We start from the raw sequence: 22,298 nt of genomic DNA, 5'->3' as shown, positions 1-22,298 counted from the left end.
CCCTTTGGATACCATAATCCTAATGTTAGGGTGTAAGCCAAATATCGAAGAATTCGCTTCACAGCTAAGTGATGCGATTCCTTTGGTGCCGCTTGGAATCGAGCACACATGCAAACACTAAGGATAATATCTAGCCTAGATGCACATAGATAAAGTAAAGAACCAATCATGGAGCGGTATACCTTTTGATCGAACTCTTTACCATTGTTGTCGGGACCCAGATGATGTTTGGCTGGCATTGGCGTCGTGAAGCCTTTGCAGTCTTGCATCCCAAATTTCTTCAGGCAATCTTTGAGGTACTTCTCTTGAGATATGAAGATGCCATTGCGTTGCTGACGTATTTGAAGACCAACGAAGAACTTCAGCTCACCCATCATGGACATCTGATATTGCTCTTGCATCATATATCCAAACTCATCACTGTATTTCTGATTGGTGCAGCCGAAGATAATGTCATCCACATATATTTGGCACACAAACAGTTCACCATCATATGTCTTCGTGAAGAGAGTGGGGTCGAGGGAACCAGGTTTGAAGCCTTTGCTCTTCAGGAAGTCTTTGAGTGTGTCATACCAAGCCCGAGGGGCTTGTTTGAGGCCATACAGTGCCTTGTTGAGCTTGTACACCATGTCAGGATGTTTTGGATCTTCAAAGCCAGGCGGTTGTGCAACATACACTTCTTCTTCAATCTTGCCATTGAGAAAAGCGCTCTTCACATCCATTTGAAACAGAAGAATGTTATGATGATTTGCATAGGCCAGCAGTATGCATATGGCTTCAAGTCTATCCACAGGAGCAAATGTTTCATCGAAGTCAATCCCTTCAACTTGAGTGTACCCTTGAGCAATGAGACGAGCTTTGTTTCTGACAACTTGACCATGCTCATCTTGCTTGTTGCGATATATCCATTTGGTGCCTATTATATTGTGCCTGCGAGGATTAGGACGCTTAACCAGTTCCCATACATTATTCAGCTCAAAGTGTTGAAGCTCTTCTTGCATAGCTTGAATCCATTCAGGTTCCATGAAGGCTTCTTCAACTTTCTTGGGTTCAGATATTGAGACGAATGCGAAGTGCCCACAGAAATTTGCTAGCTGTGTTGCCCTCGAACGAGTGAGTGGACCTGGTGCATTGATGCTATCAATTATTCTCTCAATCTGTACTTCATTTGCAACACGAGGATGTACAGGATGAAGATTTTGCTCTTGCTGATCATTGTCATCGTTAGAAGGATTGTCTTCAGGCTGAGCATTGTCTTTAGTTTGATCAGGTGCGGAGATGATAAGTTCCTCTTCAGGCTAAGATTCAGATGGTATGATTTCTCCAGTTCCCATAAGTTTGATTGATTCACTAGATGGAACTTCATCTAGCACGTTTGGCAGGTGCTCTCTTTGTGAGCCGTTAGTCTCATCGAACCGCACATCCACTGTTTCAACCACTTTATAGTGAAAAAGGTTGAAGACTCTGTAGGAGTGCGAATCCTTTCCATATCCAAGCATAAAACCTTCATGTGCTTTTGGTGCAAATTTTGAAGTGTGATGTGGATCCTTGATCCAGCACCTGGCACCAAATACTCTGAAGTAACTGACATTTGGCTTCTTGCCAGTAAGGAGTTCATAGGATGTCTTGTTGAGAAGCTTGTGAAGATAAACACGGTTGATGATATGGCATGTAGTATCAATGGCTTCAGGCCAGAACTTTCTTGGAGTCTTGTATTCATCAAGCATCGTCTGGGCCATTTCAATAAGTGTTATGTTCTTGCATTCCACGACGCCATTCTGCTGTGGTGTGTACGGAGCTAAGAATTCATGTGTAATGCCCAAAGTATCAAGATAAGTGTCTAGACCAGTGTTCTTGAATTCAGTGCCATTGTCACTTATGATGTGCTTGATCTTGACGCCATAGTTGTTCATGGCTCGATTGGTGAAGCGTCTGAAGACATCCTGCACTTCAGTCTTGTAGAGGATTATATGCACCCAAGTATATCTTGAATAATCATCAACAATGACAAAGCCATAGAGACAAGCAGTAGTAGTAAGAGTTGAGTAATGAGTGGGACCAAAAAGGTCCATGTGGAGCAGTTCGAAGGGTTGAGTCGTTGTCATGATTGTCTTCGAGGGATGCTTGGCCCTCGTCATCTTTCCTGCTTCACAGGCACCGCATAAGTGATCCTTCTTGAACTTGACGCCCTCGATGCCTATGACATGCTTCTTCCTTGCAAGGGTGTGGAGGTTCCTCATGCCAGCATGCCCTAGCCTTCGATGCCAGAGCCAGCATTCAGAAGCTTTTGCTAGAAGACATACGGCAAGTTGTGGTCCTGCTGAGAAATCTACCACGTACAAATCATCTTTCTGATAGCCTTCAAACACTAGAGACTTGTCAGATTCCATTAGAGCAAGGCAACGATATTTTCCAAACATCACAATCATGTTTAAATCACAAAGCATTGAGACAGACATTAAGTTGAAACCAAGGGATTCAACAAGCATGACTTTATCCATGTGTTGATCCTTTGAGATTGCAACTCTACCTAGACCCAATACCTTGCTTTTACCAGTGTCAGCAAATGTGATGTGACTTTTGTCAGATGGACGTAAGGTTGAGTCCATGAGAAGGCTTCGCTTTCCAGTCATGTGATTAGTACACCCACTATCAATAATCCATTCTGAAGCAGCTGGTGTCGTACCCTACAGTGCAGTTAGGGGGATAGGCTTCACGAAGAGAATTGTGAAGCATAAACATTTGACGAGCAAGTGGATTATGAAAGCTTAGATCGAGGTTAGGACTTATAGGGCAAGTGGCAAGCGACTCAGGAACAAAATACATAATAAGACCATTTGGGCATTTGATCTTGCGCCCTACAAGATGTTTAAGGTCCCCAGCAATGGCTTCAGACGATTTTGGTTTTCGGCTGGAGACCTTTCCCTTCAAAAAAGAGTTAAGCTTTCTTAGCCACCCACATCTTCAAGGGTGGCTTCGAAGCAATGAGTCTAAGTGCAGCATTTGAGAACTTTGGCTTTGGAGCCCTAGCAAAAAGTCTTGCAGGTGGACAATAGTACTCATAAGGATAAGCAGAATAGTTTTTGGTCTTATGAACATGGCGGTTTGATGAAACACGCTCATATTCATAGGCCCGAGTAAGGTTTCCCTGCAAAACATTTGCGTTAGTGCGACTCAGGTGAGTCCTCTTTCTGTATGAAGCCTTTGGACCATATGAAGCCTGTGGTCTGGGGTTTGTCTTCTTCACTTGTGGTGTCATGACGACATTCACAGGAAGATTCTCCAAACACCTTTTCGGCACCTAGACTTTCTTCATAGGCGTCCCATTCCTGCAGTTACTACCAATATACCTGGCAAACACTTCACCATTCTGATTCTTAAACAGTTTATAGTTTGCATCAAAGGATTCATCAGTAACAATGGAATTAGCACAAGTGAAGCCAGATAGGGTGGATGGATCCGTTGAAGGTTCCTTTGCAGCAACCCATGTGGTTTTGGGGTACTGCTCAGGTTTCTAGTAAGAGCCATCAACATTCATTTTCCTTTTGAACCCAACACCCTCTTTCCTAGGGTTTCGGTTCAGGATCTGCCTTTTGAGGACATCACATAGTGTCTGATGCCCTTTGAGACATTTGTACATCCCTGTTTCAAGCAATGTCTTCAACCTAGCATTCTCATCAGCAATAGCAGTGGTATCCTCAGCAAAGGGGTTAGTTACCACATCAACAGTTGAAGATATTGCAATAGTAGCAACAGTAGAACACCCAGCAACAGAAGTAGCGTTGTCACGCTCGATGCATTTAAGACATGGTGGTTCAAATCCTTCCTGAGCTGAACTGATCTGTTCGGCTCGAAGTGACTCGTTTTCCTTTTGAAGATCTTCATGAGCCGCTCTCAATTTCTCAAGATCTTGCTTACTTTGAATATAATCATAGGAAAGCTTTTCATGAGTTGTTGAGAGCGTTTCATGACGACTTTCAAGTTCCTAATACTTAACATGAAGATTTTTTATGTCTTCAATTAAGGACTGAGATCGAGTCATTTCAGCGTCTAACAGATCATCGCTTTTGTCTAACAGTTTTTGAATATGTTCCATAGCTTTCTGTTGTTCAGTTGCAATTTTAGCAAGTGTTTTGTAGCTGGGTTTGGAAACACAATCAGAGTCATCTTCACTAGATGTTTGATAGTGAGTAGTGCGTGTGTTTACCTTGGCACCGCATGCCATGAAGCAGTAGGTAGGAGCGGAGTAGTCCTTGTCATTTGCATCGGTGTCGGTGATGAAGTCATTATCTTGAGTGTTGAAGATGGACTTGGCAACGTATGCTGTAGCCAGACTCGCAACGCCAGAATCGGACTCCTCCTCAGACTCCACCTCCGCCTCCTCAGAAGCGGACTCCTCCTCTGAATCCATTTCCTTGCCAACAAACGCACGTGCCTTGCCAGATGAGCTCTTCTTGTGTGATGAAGACTTTGAGGAAGACTTGGAAGAAGACTTTGAGTATTTCTTATTCTTCTTGTCGTCAGAGTCATACTCCTTGCTCTTCTTCTTCTTCTTCTTCTTCTTGTTCTCATTGTCCCACTGCGGACACTCAGAGATGTAGTGGCCAGGTTTCTTGCACTTGTGGCATGTTCTCTTGCTATAGTCATGAGCAGAAGCTTCATCATTCCTTGAGCTTGATCGTGAAGACTTTCTGAAGCCTTTCTTCTTGGTGAATTTTGGAACTTCTTCACAAGCATAGCAAGCTCCTTTCCAATGTCTTCAGGATCATCAGAACTGCTGTCAGATTCTTCTTCAGATGAGGGGACAACTTTTTCCTTCAAGGCACGAGTTCGCCCATAGTTGGGACCGTAGATGTCTCTTTTCTCAGAAAGCTGAAACTCGTGTTTGTTGAGCCTCTCAAGTATGTCAGACGGATCGAGTGTCTTGAAGTCAGGACGTTCTTGAATCATCAGGGCTAGGGTGTCAAACGAGCTGTCAAGTGATCTCAGGAGTGTCTTGACAACTTCATGCTTGGTTATCTCAGTGGCGCCGAGAGCTTGAAGCTCATTTGTGATGTCAGTGAGTCGATCAAACATGAGCTAGACATTCTCATTGCCATTTCTCTTGAAGCGGTTGAAGAGGTTGCGAAGGACACTGATTCTCTGATCTCTCTGGGTTGAGACACCTTCATTGACCTTGGAGAACCAGTCCCAGACTAGCTTAGATGTTTCCAAATCACTCACGCGGCCATACTGTCCTTTGGTCAGATGACCACAGATGATGTTCTTGGCAGTGGAGTCCAGTTGAACGAACTTCTTGACATCAGCAGCGGTGACACCTTCACCAGCCTTGGGAACGCCATTCTTGACGACATACCATAGGTCGACATCAATGGCTTCAAGATGCATGCGCATCTTATTCTTCCAGTAGGGATATTCAGTTCCATCAAAGACGGGGCATGCAGCAGAGACTTTAATTATCCCTGCAGTCGACATAGCTAAAACTCCAGGTGGTTTAACCGAATCACACAGAACAAGGGAGTACCTTGCTCTGATACCAATTGAAAGTGCTAGTGATCGACTAGAGGGGAGGGGGGTGAATAGGCGATTTTTATGAAAGTCTTCAAAACATGGAAGTTTCGAAGACAAATGATAGAAACAAACCTATTACCATGCAGCGGAAGGTAGACTACACTAGGCAAACCATAGTCAAGTATTCAATGAAGTGAAAGCACAATGACTAATAGCAGCTAGGCAGTAAAGATCGGGTAGGAAGATATTGTGAAGCCAATCAGAACGAGCAGTCACTTAGTGAAGACAAAAGATAATGCAATCATACAATGACTTCACAAGGACCAACAGTAAGTAAAGGGAAGGGAAGGATGAAACCAGTGACTCGTTGAAGACAATGATTTGTTGGACCAGTTCCAGTTGCTGTGACAACTATACGTCTGGTTAGGGAGGCTGAGATTCAACTTAGAAGACCTCGTTTTCACCTTATTCCCCTTGAGCTAAGGACACCCAGTCCTCGCCCAATCACTCTGGTAAGTCTTCAAGGTAGACTTCCAAACCTTCACAGACTTCGTTCACCGGTGATCCACAATGACTCTTGGATGCTCAGAACGCGACGCCTAACCGGCTGGAGGATTCACAGTCCTCAAGTGTAATAAGTCTTCAGATCACACAGACAGGAAGACTTAAGTGATGCCTAACACTCTTTGGCTCTGGGTGTTTAGGGCTTTATCCTCCCAAGGAATTCTCTCTCAAAGGCTTCGAGGTGGGTTGCTCTCAAATGACAAAAGCCATACTCTAACTCTGAGCAGCCAACCGTTTATGGTTGTAGGGGGTGGGCTATTTATAGCCACTGGGCAACCCGACCTGGTTTGTCCGAAATGACCCTTGGTCACTAAGGAACTGACACGTGTTCCAACAGTCAGATTTCAAACACACATGGCAACTTTACTTGGACTACAAGCAAAGCTGACTTATCCAACTCTGGACAAGATTTGCTCTCATAGTCTTCGCTCGAAGACATAGGATTTTGGTTAAGCATCACTTCAGTCATTCTGACTGGTTCTCTTGGACCCCACTTAACAGTACGGTGGTTCCTATGACTCAACAAAGAAAAACACAGAACAACGAAACTGCTAAGTCTTCGCACTCCATAGTCTTCACGCGATGTCTTCTCTTATCATAGTCTTCAATGTGAATGTCTTCACATACCACCTCTGACTTCAATGTCTTCATACATTTTCAGGGGTCATCTCTGGTAGGAAAACCGAATCAATGAGGGACTTCTACCTGTGTTATCCTGCAATTCTCACAAACACATTAGTCCCTCAACTAGGTTTGTCGTCAATACTCCAAAACCAACTAGGGGTGGCACTAGATGCACTTATAGCGGCCCCTCGGGGGGCGGGAGGCAGCGGCCCCCTAGGGTTTCCAACCCTAGGCGCCTTGGGCCCTTGGGGAGGCGCACCAGCCCACTAAGGGGCTGGTTCCCACCCAACTACAGCCCATTACGTCCTTCGGGGCAGGTGGACCCTCCCGGTGGACCCCCGAAACCCCTTCGGTGGTCTCGGTACAAAACCGATAAACCCCGAAACCTTTCCGGTGACTGAAATTGGACTTCCCATATATAAATCTTTACCTCCGGACCATTCCGGAAATCCTCGTGACATCCGGGATCTCATCCGGGACTCCGAACAACATTCGTTAACCACGCACATCTATTCCCTATAACCCTAGTGTCATCGAACCTTAAGTGTGAGACCCTACGGGTTTGGGAACTATGCAGACATGACCGAGAAATCTCTCTGGCCAATAACCAACAGCGGGATCTGGATACCCATGTTGGCTCCCACATGTTCCACGATGATCTCATCGGATGAACCACGATGTCAAGGATTCAATCAATCCCGTATATGATTCCCTTTGTCTACCGGTATAGCACTTGCCCGAGATTCGATCATCGGTATACCGATACCTTGTTCAATCTCATTACGACAAGTCTCTTTACTCGTTCCATAACACATCATCCGGTGACCAACCCCTCAGTCACATTGAGCTCATTACGATGATGTCTTACCGAGTGGGCCTAGAGATACCTCTCCGTCATACGGAGTGACAAATCCCAGTCTCGATTCGTGCCAACCCAACAGATACTTTCGGAGATACCCGTAGTGCACCTTTATAGCCACCCAGTTACATTGTGATGTTTGGCACACCCAAAGCATTCCTACGGTATCCGGGAGTTGCACAATCTCATGGTCTAAGGAAGAGATACTTGACATTAGAAAAGCTTTAGCATACGAACTACACGATCTTGTGCTAGGCTTAGGATTGGGTCTTGTCCATCACATTATTCTCCTAATGATGTGATCCCGTTATCAACGACATCCAATGTCCATGGTCAGGAAACCGTAACCATCTATTGATCAACGAGCTAGTCAACTAGAGGCTCACTAGGGACATGTTTTGGTCTATGTATTCACACATGTATTACGATTTCCGGATAACACAATTATAGCATGAACAATAGACAATTATCATGAACAAGGAAATATAATAATAACCATTTTATTATTGCCTCTAGGGCATATTTCCAAGAGTCTCCCACTTGCACTAGAGTCAATAATCTAGTTACATTGTGATGAATCGAACACCCATAGAGTTCTGGTGTTGATCATGTTTTGCTCGTGGAAGAGGTTTAGTCAACGGACCTGCGACATTCATGTCCGTATGCACTTTACAAATATATATGTCTCCATTTTGAACATTTTCACGAATGGAGTTGAAGCGACGCTTGATATGCCTGGTCTTCTTGTGAAATTTGGGCTCCTTGGCAAGGGCAATGGCTCCAGTGTTGTCATAGAAGAGAGTCATCGGGCCCGACGCATTGGGAATAACTCCTAGGTCGGTAATGAACTCCTTCATCCAGATTGCTTCATGTGCTACCTCCGAGGCTACCATGTACTCCGCTTCACATGTAGATCCCGCCACGACGCTTTGCTTGCAACTACACCAGCTGACTACCCCACCATTCAAAATATACATGTATCCGGTTTGTGACTTGGAGTCATCCAGATCTGTGTCGAAGCTAGCATCGACGTAACCCTTTACGACGAGCTCTTCGTCACCTCCATAAACGAGAAACATATCCTTAGTCCTTTTCAGGTACTTCAGGATATTCTTGACCATTGTCCAGTGTTCCATGTCGGGATTACTTTGGTACCTTCCTACTTAACTTACGACAATATTTACATCAGGTTTGGTACACAGCATGGCATACATAATAGACCCTATGGCCGAGGCATAGGGGATGACACTCATCTTTTCTCTATATTCTGCCGTGGTCGGGCATTGAGCCGTGCTCAATCTCACACCTTGCAATACAGGCAAGAACCCCTTCTTGGACTGATAGATATTAGACTTTTTCAATATCTTGTCAAGGTACATGCTTTGTGAAAGACCAATGAGCCGTCTCGATCTATCTCTATAGATCTTGATGTTTAATATATAAGAAGCTTCTCCAAGGTCCTTCATTGAAAAATACTTATTCAAGTAGGCCTTTATGCTTTCCAAGAGTTCTATATCATTTCCCACCAATAGTATGTCATCCACATATAATATGAGAAATGCTACAGAGCTCCCACTCACTTTCTTGTAAACACAGGCTTCTCCATAAATCTGTGTAAACCCAAACGCTTTGATCATCTCATCAAAGCGAATGTTCCAACTCCGAGATGCTTGCACCAGCCCATAGATTGAGCGCTGGAGCTTGCATACCTTGTCAGCATTCTTAGGATTGACAAAACCTTGTGGCTGCATCATATACAATTCTTCCTTAAGGAAACCATTAAGGAATGCCGTTTTGACGTCCATTCGCCATATCTCATAAGCATAGAATGCAGCAATTGCTAACATAATTCGGACGGACTTCAGCTTCGCTACGAGTGAGAAGGTCTCATCGTAGTCAACCCCTTGGACTTGTCGATAACCCTTAGCGACAAGCCGAGCTTTATAGATGGTCACATTGCCATCCGCGTTCGTCTTCTTCTTAAAGATCCATTTATTTTCTATGGCTTGCCGATCATCGGGCAAGTCTGTCAAAGTCCATACTTTGTTTTCATACATGGATCCTATCTCGGATTTCATGGCTTCAAGCCATTTGTCGGAATCCGGGCCCGCCATCGCTTCTTCATAGTTCGAAGGTTCACCATTGTCTAACAACATGATTTCCAGGACAGGGTTGCCGTACCACTCTGGTGCGGAACGTGTCCTTGTGGACCTATGAAGTTCAGTAGCAACTTGATTTGAAGTTTCATGATCATCATCATTAACTTCCTCTCTAGTCGGTGCAAGCACCACAGAAACATTTTCTTGAGTTGCGCTACTCTCCGGTTCAAAAGGTAATACTTCATCAAGTTCTACTTTCCTCCCACTTACTTCTTTTGAGAGAAACTCTTTCTCTAGAAAGGATCCATTCTTGGCAACAAAAATCTTGCCTGCGGATCTGAGGTAGAAGGTATACCCAATAGTTTCCTTAGGGTATCCTATGAAGACGCATTTTTACGATTTGGGTTCGAGCTTTCCAGGTTGAAGTTTCTTGACATAAGCATCGCATCCCCAAACTTTCAGAAACGACAGCTTAGGTTTCTTTCCAAACCATAATTCATACGGTGTCGTCTCAACGGATTTCGACGGAGCCCTATTTAAAGTGAATGTGGCATTCTCTAAAGCATAACCCCAAAATGATAGTGGTAGGTCGGTAAGAGACATCATGGATCGCACCATATCCAATAGAGTGCGATTTTGACGTTCGGACACACCATTACGCTGAGGTGTTCCAAGCAGCGTGAGTTGTGAAACAATTCCACATTTCCTTAAGTGCGTGCTAAATTCGTGACTCAAATATTCTCCCCCACGATCTGATCATAAGAACTTGATTTTCCTATCACGTTGATTCTCAACCTTACTCTGAAATTCCTTGAACTTTTCAAAGGTCTCAGACTTGTGTTTCATTAAGTAGACATACCCATATCTACTTAAGTCATCAGTGAGAGTGAGAACATAACGATAACCACCGCGAGCCTCAACGCTCATTGGACCACACACATTAGTATGTATGATTTCCAATAAGTTGGTTGCTCGCTCCATTGTTCCGGAGAATGGAGTCTTGGTCATTTTTCCCATGAGGCATGGTTCGCACGTGTCAAATGATTCATAATCAAGAGACTCCAAAAGTCCATCTGCATGGAGTTTCTTCATGCGTTTGACACCAATGTGACCAAGGCGGCAGCGCACAAGTATGTGGGACTATCATTATCAACCTTACATCTTTTGGCATTCACACTATGAATATGTGTAACATCACGTTCGAGATTCAATAAGAATAAACCATTGACCAGCGGGGCATGACCATAAAATATATCTCTCATATAAATAGAACAACTATTATTCTCAGATTTAAATGAGTAGCCATCTCGCATTAAATGAGATCCAGATACAATGTTCATGCTTAAAGCTGGTACTAAATAACAATTATTGAGGTTTAAAACTAATCCCGTAGGTAAATGTAGAGGTAGCGTGCCGACGACGATCACATCAACCTTGGAACCATTCCCGACGCGCATCGTCACCTCGTCCTTCGCTAGTCTCCCCTTATTCCGCAACTCCTGTTTTGAGTTACAAATATGAGCAACCGCACGGGTATCAAATACCCAGGAGCTACTACGAGCACTGGTTAGGTACACATCAATAACATGTATATCACATATACCTTTGGTATTGCCGGCCTTCTTATCCGCTAAGTACTTGGGGCAGTTCCGCTTCCAGTGACCGTTTCCCTTGCCATAAAAGCACTCAGTCTTAGGCTTGGGTCTATGCTTTGGCTTTTTCCCGGCAACTGGCTTACCGGGCGTGGCAACTCCCTTGCCATCCTTCTTGAAGTTCTTCTTACCCTTGCCTTTCTTGAACTTAGTGGTTTTATTCACCATCAACAATTGATGTTCCTTTTTGATCTGCACCTCCGCTGATTTCAGCATTGAATATACCTCAGGAATGGTATTTTCCATCCCCTGCATATTGAAGTTCATCACAAAGCTCTTGTAGCTAGGTGGGAGCGACTGAAGGATTCTGTCAACGACCGCATCATCCGGGAGATTAACTCCCAACTGAGATAAGCGGTTGTGCAACCCAGACATTTTGAGTATGTGCTCGCTGACAGAACTATTCTCCTCCATCTTACAACTGTAGAACTTGTCGGAGACTTCATATCTCTCGACCCGGGCATGAGCTTGGAAAACCATTTTCAACTCTTGGAACATCTCATATGCTCCGTGCTGCTCAAAACGCTTTTGGAGCCCCGGTTCTAAGATGTAAAGCATGCCACACTGAACCAGGGAGTAATCATCACTACACGACTGCCAGGCGTTCATAACGTCTTGAGTTGCTGGGAAAACAGGTGCATCACCTAGCGGTGCTTCAAGGACATATGCTTTCTTGGCAGCTATTAGGATAATCCTCAGGTTACGGACCCAGTCCGTGTAGTTGCTACCATCGTCTTTCAGCTTAGTTTTCTCTAGGAACGTGTTGAAGTTGAGGGCAAGATTAGCGTGGGCCATTTGATCTACAAGACATATTGCAAAGTTTTAGACTATGTTCATGATAATTAAGTTCATCTAATCAAATTATTTAATGAACTCCCACTCAGATAGACATCCCTCTAGTTATCTAAGTGATACATGATCCGAGTCAACTAGGCTGTGTCCGATCATCACGTGAGACTGACTAGTCATCATCGGTGAACATCTTCATGTTGATCGTATCTTCTATACAACTCATGTTCGACCTTTCGGTCTTCTGTGTTCCGAGGCCATGTCTGTACATGCTAGGCTCGTCAAGTCAACCTAAGTGTATTGCGTGTGTAAATCTGGCTTACACCCGTTGTATGCAAACGTTAGAACCTATCACACCCGATCATCACGTGGTGCTTCAGAACAACGGACCTTAGCAACGGTGCATAGTTAGGGGGAACACAATTCTTGATATTTTAGTGCGGGATCATCTTAGTTATGCTACCGTCGTTCTAAGCAAATAAGATGTAAAAACATGATAAACATCACATGCAATCAAATAGTGACATGATATGGCCAATATCATTTGCTCATTTTGATCTCCATCTTCGGGGTGCCATGATCATCATCGTCACTGGCATGACACCATGATCTCCATCATCATGATCTCCATCATCATGATCTCCATCATCGTGTCTTCATGAAGTTGTCTCGCCAACTATTACTTCTACTACTATAGCTAACGGTTAGCAATAAAGTAAAGTAATTACATGGCGTTTTCATTGACACGCAGGTCATACAATAAATTAAGAAAACTCCTATGGCTCCTCCGGTTGTCATACTCATCGACATGCAAGTCGTGATTCCTATTACAAGAACATGATCAATGTCATACATCACATATATCATTCATCACATCCTTTTGGCCATATCACATCACACGGCATATGCTGCAAGAACCAAGTTAGACGTCCTCTAATTGTTGTTGCAAATTTTTACGTGGCTGCTATAGGTTTCTAGCAAGAACGTTTCTTACCTACGCCAAAACCACAACGTGATATGCCAATTTCTATTTACCCTTCATAAGGACCCTTTTCATCTATTCTGATCTGACTAAAGTGGGAGAGACAGACACCCGCTAGCCACCTTATGCAACTAGTGCATGTCAGTCGGTGGAACCTGTCTCACGTAAGCGTACGTGTAAGGTCGGTCCGGGCCGCTTCACCCCATGATGCCGCCGAATCAAGATAAGACTAGTAACGGCAAGTAAATTGGCAAAATCGACGCCCATAACAATTTGTGTTCTACTCGTGCATAGAAACGACGCATAGACCTAGCTCATGATGCCACTGTTGGGGATCGTTGCAGAAATTAAAAAATTTGTACGCATCACCAAGATCAATCTATGGAGTTTACTAGCAACGAGAGGGGAGTGCATCTTCATACCTTTGAAGATCGCGATGCGGAAGCGTTGCAAGAACGCGGTCGGTGGAGCCGTACATGAAGCGATTCAGATCGCGGCCGATTTCGATCTAAGCACCAAACAACGGTGCCTCCGTGTTCAAAACACATGCAGCCCGGTGACGTCTCCCGCGCCTTGATCCAGCAAGGAGAGAGGGAGAGGTTGGGGAAGACTCCGTCCAGCAGCAGCACGACGGCGTGGTGGTGGTGGAGGAGCATGGCACTCCAGCAGGGCTTCACCAAGCACTGCGAGAGACGAGGAGGCAGAGGGGTAGGGCTGCGCCAGGGAGACTCATGTCTCTGGTAGCCCCAAAACCCCCACTATATATATAGGGGAAGGGGAGGGGGCGCCGGCCCCCTAGATCCATCTAGAGGGGGGCAGCGGCCCCCTTAGGGTTTCCAACTAGGGGGGCGCCCCCCGGGGGGGGGCAGCATCCCCCTTGGGTTTCCAACCCTAGGCGCCTTGGGCCCATGGGGGGCGCACCAGCCCACTAAGGGGCTGGTTCCCACCCAACTACAGCCCATTAGGTCCTTCAAGGCAGGTGGACCGTCCCGGTTGACCCCCGGAACCCCTTCGGCGGTCCCGGTACAATACCGATAAACCCCGAATCCTTTCCGGTGACTGAAACTGGACTTCCCATATATAAATCTTTAGCTCCGAACCATTCCGTAACTCCTCGTGATGTCCGGGATCTCATCCGGGACTCCGAACAACATTCGGTAACCACGTACATCTATTCCCTATAACCCTAGCGTCATCGAACCTTAAGTGTGTAGACCCTACGGGTTCGGGAACTATGCAGACATGATCGAGACATCTCTCTGGCCAATAACCAACAACGTGATCTAGATACCCATGTTGGCTCCCACATGTTCCACGATGATCTCATCGGATGAACCACGATGTCAAGGATTCAATCAATCCCGTATACGATTCCCTTTGTCTACCGGTATAACACTTGCCCGAGATTCGATCATCAGTATACTGATACCTTGTTCAATCTCGTTACGGCAAGTCTCTTTACTCATTCCGTAACACATCATCCCGTGACCAACCCCTTAGTCACATTGACCTCATTACATTGATGTCTTAGCGAGTGGGCCCAGAGATACCTCTCCGTCATACGGAGTGACAAATCTCAGTCTCGATTCGTGCCAACCCAACAGATACTTTCGGAGATACCCGTAGTGCACCTTTATAGCCACCCAGTTACTTGTGAAGTTTGGCGCACCCAAAGCATTCCTATGGTATCCGGGAGTTGCACAATCTCATGGTCTAAGAAAAAGATACTTGACATTAGAAAAGCTTTAGCATACGAACTACATGATCTTGTGCTAGGCTTAGGATTGGGTCTTGTCCATCACATCATTCTCCTAATGATGTGATCCCGTTATCAACGACATCCAATGTCCATGGTCAGGAAACCGTAACCATCTATTGATCAACGAGCTAGTCAACTAGAGGCTCACTAGGGACATGTTGTGGTCTATGTATTCACACATGTATTATGATTTTCGGATAACACAATTATGGCATGAACAATAGACAATTATCATGAACAAGGAAATATAATAATAACCATTTTATTATTGCCTCTAGGGCATATTTCCAACATTTACGACAAGCTCTTTGTCACATCCATAAACGGGAAACATATCATTGGTCATTTTCAGGTATTTCAGGATGTTCTTGACCGCTGTCCAGTGATGCACTCCTAGATTACTTTGGTACCTCCTTGCTAAACTTATAACAAGGCACACATCAGGTCTGGTACACAACATTGCATACATGATATAACCTATGGCTGAGGCATAGGGAATGACTTTCATTTTCTCTCTATCTTCTGCAGTGGTTGGGCATTGAGTCTGACTCAACTTCACACCTTGTAACACAGGCAAGAACCCTTTCTTTGACTGATCCATTTGGAATTTCTTCAAAACTTTATCAAGGTATGTGCTTTGTGAAAGTCCAATTAAGCGTCTTGATCTTTCTCTACAGATCTTGATGCCCAATATATAAGCAGCTTCACTGAAGTCTTTCATTGAAAAATTCTTATTCAAGTATCCTTTTATGCTATCTAGAAATTCTATATTATTTCCAATCAACAATATGTCATCCACATATAATATTAGAAATGCCACAGAGCTCCCACTCACTTTCTTGTAAATATAGGCTTCTCCAAAAGTTTGTATAAAACCATATGGTTTGATCACACTATCAAAGCGTATATTCCAACTCCGAGAGGCTTGCACCAGTCCATAAATGGATCGCTGGAGCTTGCACACTTCGTTAGCACCTTTAGGATCGACAAAACCTTCTGGTTGCATTATATACAACTCTTCTTTAAGAAATCCATTAAGGAATGCAGTTTTGACATCCATTTGCCAAATTTCATAATCATAAAATGTGGCAATTGCTACCATGATTCGGGCAGACTTAAGCATCGCTACGGGTGAGAAGGTCTCATCGTAGTGAACTCCCTGAACTTGTCAAAAACTTTTCGCAACAAGTCGAGCTTTGTAGACAATAACATTACCATCAGCGTCAGTCTTCTTCTTGAAGATCCATTTATTCTCTATGGCTTGCCAATCCTCGGGCAAGTCAACCAAAGTCCACACTTTGTTCTCATACATCGATCACATCTCAGATTTCATGGCCTCAAGCCATTTCGCGGAATCTGGGCTCATCATCGCTTCCTCATAGTTCGTAGGTTCGTCATGGTCTAGTAACATGACATCCAGAACAGGATTACCGTACCACTTTGGTGCGGACCATACTCTGGTTGACATACGAGGTTCGTTAGTAACTTGATCTTAAGTTTCATGATCATCACCATTAGCTTCCTCACTAATTGGTGTAGGAATCACTGGAACTGATTTTTGTGATGAACTACTTTCCGATTCGGGAGAAGGTACAATTACCTCATCTAGTTCCACTTTCCTCCCCACACTTCTTTCAAGAGAAACTCCTTCTCTAGAAAGGATCCATTCTTAGCAACAAATATCTTACCTTCGGATCTGTGATAGAAGGTGTACCCAACAGTTTCCTTTGGGTATCCTATGAAGACGCATTTCTTTGATTTGGGTTCGAGCTTATCAGGTTGAAGCTTTCTCACATAAGCATCGCAGCCCCAAACTTTAAGAAATAACAGCTTAGGTTTCTTGCCAAACCACAGTTCATATGGTGTCGTCTCAACGGATTTAGATGGTGCCCTATTTAACGTGTATGCAACCGTCTCTAAAGCATAACCCCAAAACGATAGTGGTAAATCGGTGAGAGACATCATAGATCGCACCATATCTAATAAAGTACGGTTACAACATTCGGACACACCATTACACTGTGGTGTTCTAGGTGGTTTGGGTTGCAAAACTATTCCACATTGTTTCAAATGAATACCAAACTCGTAACTCAAATATTCACCTCCACGATCAGATCGTAGAAACTTTATTTTCTTGTTACGATTATTTTCCACTTCACTCTGAAATTATTTGAACTTTTCAAATGTTTCAGACTTATGTTTCATTAAGTAGATATACCCATATCTGCTCAAATCATCTGTGAAGGTCAGAAAATAACGATACCTGCCGCGAGCCTCAACACTCATCGGACTGCATGCATCAGTATGCATTATTTCCAGTAAGTCAGTGGCTCGCTCCATTGTTCCGGAGAACGGAGTCTTAATCATCTTGCCCATGAGGCATGGTTTGCAAGCATCAAATGATTCATAATGAAGTGATTCCAAAAGCCCATCAGCATGGAGTTTCTTCATGCGCTTTACACCAATATGACCTAAACGACAGTGCCACAAATAAGTTGCACTATCATTATTAACTTTGCATCTTTTGGCTTCAATATTATGAATATGTGTATCACTACTATCGAGATTCAACAAAAATAGACCACTCATCAAGGGTGCATGACCATAAAAGATATTACTCATATAAATAGAACAACCATTATTCTCTGATTTAAATGAATAACCATCTCGCATCAAACAAGATCCAGATATAATGTTCATGCTCAATGTTGGCACCAAATAATAATTACTCAGGTCTAAAACTAATCCCGAAGGTAGATGTAGAGGTAGCGTGCCGACGACAATCACATCGACCTTGGAACCATTGCCGACGCGCATTGTCACCTCATCCTTAGCCAATCTTTGTTTAATCCATAGCCCCTGTTTTGAGTTGCCAATATGAGCAACAGAACCAGTATCAAATACCCAAGCGCTATTACAAGCATTAGTAAGGTACACATCAATAGCATGTATATCAAATATACCTTTCACTTTGCCATCCTTCTTATCCGCCAAATACTTGGGGCAGTACCGCTTCCAGTGACCAGTCCCTTTGCAGCAGAAGCACCAGTTTCAGGCTTAGGTCCAGACTTGGGCTTCTTCCCTTCAGCATCAACTTGCTTGCTATTCTTCTTGAAGTTCCCCTTCTTCCCTTTGCCCTTTTTCTTGAAACTAGTTGTCGTGGAATTGTCACGGCAGATGTCCTAGTGTGAGGACTTAGTCATGGAACCATCGCGATGAGGTTAGCTTAAAGGGGTTAATTAGGACAAAAGGACATGAGAAGTTTATACTGGTTCGGCCCCTTACGGTGAAGGTAAAAGCCTAGTCTAGTTGTAGGTGGTATTGCTAGGGTTTTGATGAGCAGGGAGCGAATACGCTTGACCCGGCTCTCGATCTGTTGTTTCTTGCCCTAAGCCACCGCTGGGTTGTCCCCTTATATACACGGGTTGACGCCCTGCGGCCTACAGAGTCCCAGCCGGCTTATACAACGTATGCGGCTCAGTGACCTTTCTTTCCTAACTTACAAAACAAGTCTACATACATGGCAGTTTATATCTGTGGGCTTTAAGCCGCCTTCGGGTTTGGGCCGTCTATCAAGCTTATCTATGAACTGCCATATGCTCTTGGGCTTCATTGAGATGAACTGTCACAGGGATGACCCGGCCCCTCCTGGGCGGGTCATACCTAATAGTTATAGCCCCAACATTAGGCCCTAGGTTGATTTGAACTCGTTCATGTCAATCTTCAACACTTAGAAAAAATCCTTCCTCCTCTTATTGTTAAGCATTGTAACCCGCCATGACGTCGCGTCCGAAAGTTGCGATAATCCAACATGACGTCACCTGCAATTAATGTTATATAGAATCCAAATCTTAATAAATCTTTTTCTGTACTCATTCTCCGAAAATCGAGGCGCCTGTGCCAACACATATCCATTTTATTGTTCCTCGATTCCCGTGCATGTCGTTTGTACTTCTAGGCCTATAAATAGGGCCACGGAGTCACCTTCCATTCTTCTCCTTTCCCCTCTCGCCTTCTTCCTCCTCACGACGCATCGACTCGGACGAGCTCCGCCGCTGTCAACCTTCGTCCTCGACCTCAACTCTGGCCGCTGCATCACCCTGATCAGATCAGAGAACCGCGATGCCAGTCCGCTGCCCCGACAGCATCAGTAAGCCATTCCTTCTTTCACCATAGATCTGCCATTATGTTTCTTCGGTGTTCGTCGATGTTCTTCGCCGCCCTTCTTTCCCTTTCTTTTAATCCATGGACTAGATTCAAGAACCACATGCCTCTTTGTGTGGTAGTAGTTTTAGCACCTGTTTCTGATACTAGAATATATCCTCATCGCAAAAGATCTCTTCTAGGGCACCTCTACCTTTCCACTGTCGCCTCTGTAGGTTTCGAGTTTATTTTCTTTTCTGAATAGCAGTAGATCTGAATTTGTAGCCTCAACCTGTGGAATCTGTTTGTCCTAACACTTAGCAAATTATAGCCTTGGTAGATCTTGAATGTCTTTAGTCATGGCGACTTATTCTGCCGGTTTATTGTTACTTCATATATCATTAGCCCTTGCTTAAGCCGCCATTCTGAACATGCACTATACTTGTTAACTTGCAATTTTATCAATCATCCTGAGCCGGCAAATTCTTTCTTGTCTTTTAGGTTGTCCTTTCACCATGCCGCCCAAAACAATCACGGCCTGCAACTGGGTTCCCTCCATAGTCACTGAGAGCACCTTGAAGGATTTTGTCACCGTTGGATATTTACCAGATAAGAGTGTGATGCATTACCGTGTTCCTGACCCGGGCGAAGAGAAACCTCAGTCTAAGGACAGTGAAGTTATCGTTTTTACTGATCATATGAACCGGGGCTTCTCGCCACCCGGCTCTAAATTCTTCAGAGATATCTTGCACTTCTTCAAACTCCATCCGCAAGACATTGGACCCAATTCCATATCAAACATCTGTAACTTCCAAGTCTTTTGTGAGGTATACCTTCAAGAAGAACCTAGTGTTGACCTTTTCTGAGAGTATTTCTACTTGAACCGGTAGAACGAGTTCACAAATGGACCCAGCTTGGATCTTGGCGGGATTTCAATTCAAGGTAGACGAGATGCCATATTCCCTCAAGTAGCTCTGCCAAGCCATCCCAAAGTCTGGAACCAGACATGGTTCTACTGCAAAGATATCTTGTCGTCTGATGAAAATCCGTTGTTGGGTTATCGGCCTGAGTGTCTCGACTCAAAGTACCAACTCCCTAATAAACTTACCGCCGCCGAACGCAAGAAACTTGTCCCTACAATCAGAAAAGTTCAAGCCTTGCTAGGAAACAACTTAACTGGAGTCGACTTAATCCGCTGCTGGGTCGCATGGCGGATCATACCCTTAAGCCGCTGATCCGGCTTGATGTGTACATATACCGAAGGACCAGATGATCCCTTATGCCATAGCTCTCTTCGACTGACTAAAGAAGGCATCATTGAGATGGCAACCACGCTTGTAAATAGCAAATATGAAGACTGCAGCAAAGTGGGTTTGAATCCTTTCTGCAAGCTTAACCCGACGCCAGAGGTAAATCTTTTGATTTCTTTTCCTTCGACACTTAAACATTACATGAACTCAAAATATGTTATCCTTCCACAGGCTAAATCTGACTTTGGAAGGCCAAATATGACCATGAGGCCACCAAAAATGCTAAAGTTGCTGCGAGAGCCGCCAAAAAGACCAGCAGAAGGTCTAGAAAGAAACCAAGCGCCTCTGAATTGGTGAAGCTGGATGACGCCTCTGAGTCGGAGGTAGCCCTTGATTCTCTTGGCTTGTTTTTAACAACCTTATTGACACTGACTATTACTAGGATGACACTGGAGCCAGGCAAACAGTCGAAGAAGAGGTAACTACTATTTCCTCCGACTCAGAACCTTTACCAAGGCAGAAACTTCGGCGGGTAACCCGGAAAGTAAGGTTTTCACACTCCTTGGCTTATTTAGATCCTCATTTTCTCTTAAACAACAACAACATGAGAGCCGCCGCCAGACCCGGACCGGTGGAGATGAAGATTTATCCTCCGGTTTACCAAACACTCCTCGGAAACGCCAAAATGAGGTTCTTTTTAACCTTAACTCTTGTATTTACCAGCGAATTACTTTCATTAATCACTCAATTTTGATTCCATCTTTGCAGGAGATTTCCCGTTCCTCATCTGGCGATCCATCATAGACTCAACTACCGGCTTTCAAGACTGCCCCTGGGTAATAATAAATATCTTTCTTCTGTACCCTTATATCTTTATCATTATGCTGATTGTGTCCAAACTCTTTTTGGCGGTCAAGCAAAGACCAACAATAAAATGAAGGTGTCAAAGCCGGCCGAGGGTCCGAAAGCTACTGAACCGGACCAAACAACCGTTGTACCAGAACATCCTGACCAGCCAGAAAATCCTGCTACCAATACTCAACCTGAAATACCCAAGCCGTCTGTTGACGAAACCGCTATTGATCCGTTTAGTATTGAACTTTCAAGCTCAGCTAACCCGCCAGAGACTCATGGTGATGACGTTTTAATCACTGGCACCAGATTCGTTGAACCGGGGAATCCAACTGTACTAGCGAGACACTCTACCAAACAAGAAGTCATGGAAAGGCAGAAAGTGAGGTTTGATGTCTCCCACTATGCTCACCTGAGTATTAGTGAAGTTTTATCTGGCTATGTCAGTCAAGTGCATTCCGACCATGACTTGGAGATTGAAATGGTTAAGCAAATGCACTAGAAGTATGAGGTACGTCATCCGGCTTATATCTATATCCTGCCAGCCCCCAAGTCTTCTGACTATGATAAACTTGAATAATCTGTAGACTTAAAATATTGATGAGCTTCTGCCCTAGACTCCCTCCGAGTCTCGTTTGCAAACTTAAACCGGATGTTGATGATAGCATAAATTTGCATTTGTAGTCCCCAAGGGCCGGCTTAATCAACATGAATGAGCCGGTCCTATTAATCATTCTGTAAAAGAATAGAACTTAACTGCGTATCCCTCATGAGTCGGCTGGGACTGTCAATAGCACACCCGGCTCATCCTTAGCAAGAAAACAAGCAATATGCATTAGCCCCCAAGTGCCAAGTGTTATTGCTTGCAAAGCAATTGGGACTTTTAGAAAGAGACGATTCCTTTGAAAAATTGCGTTGACAGACATTAGCCCCCAAGTGCCAAGTGTTATTGCTTGCAAAGTACTTGGGACTTGTATTTTGTAATCCGCCAGAAAACTTAACGAACTTATGCTGTATGCAGGCTACAACCATAGAACTGGAAACTCAATTGTCCGAGGCCAAGACCCGGCTGGCGGCTCAGGAATCTGAGACCAAAAAGGCCGAATCAAAATTTCAGTTTAGTGTGTCTGAAGCCGAAAAATTGAAGATCGGTTTTACTGCGGACAAAGAGGCTTGGGCTACGGAAAAGACTACACTGATTGAGCATGCTGAGA

This window comes from Triticum dicoccoides, chromosome 2A (genome assembly GCF_002162155.2).
Source record: "Triticum dicoccoides isolate Atlit2015 ecotype Zavitan chromosome 2A, WEW_v2.0, whole genome shotgun sequence".
Taxonomy (NCBI): domain Eukaryota; kingdom Viridiplantae; phylum Streptophyta; class Magnoliopsida; order Poales; family Poaceae; genus Triticum; species Triticum dicoccoides.
Note: the sequence above shows the minus strand (reverse complement) of the source record.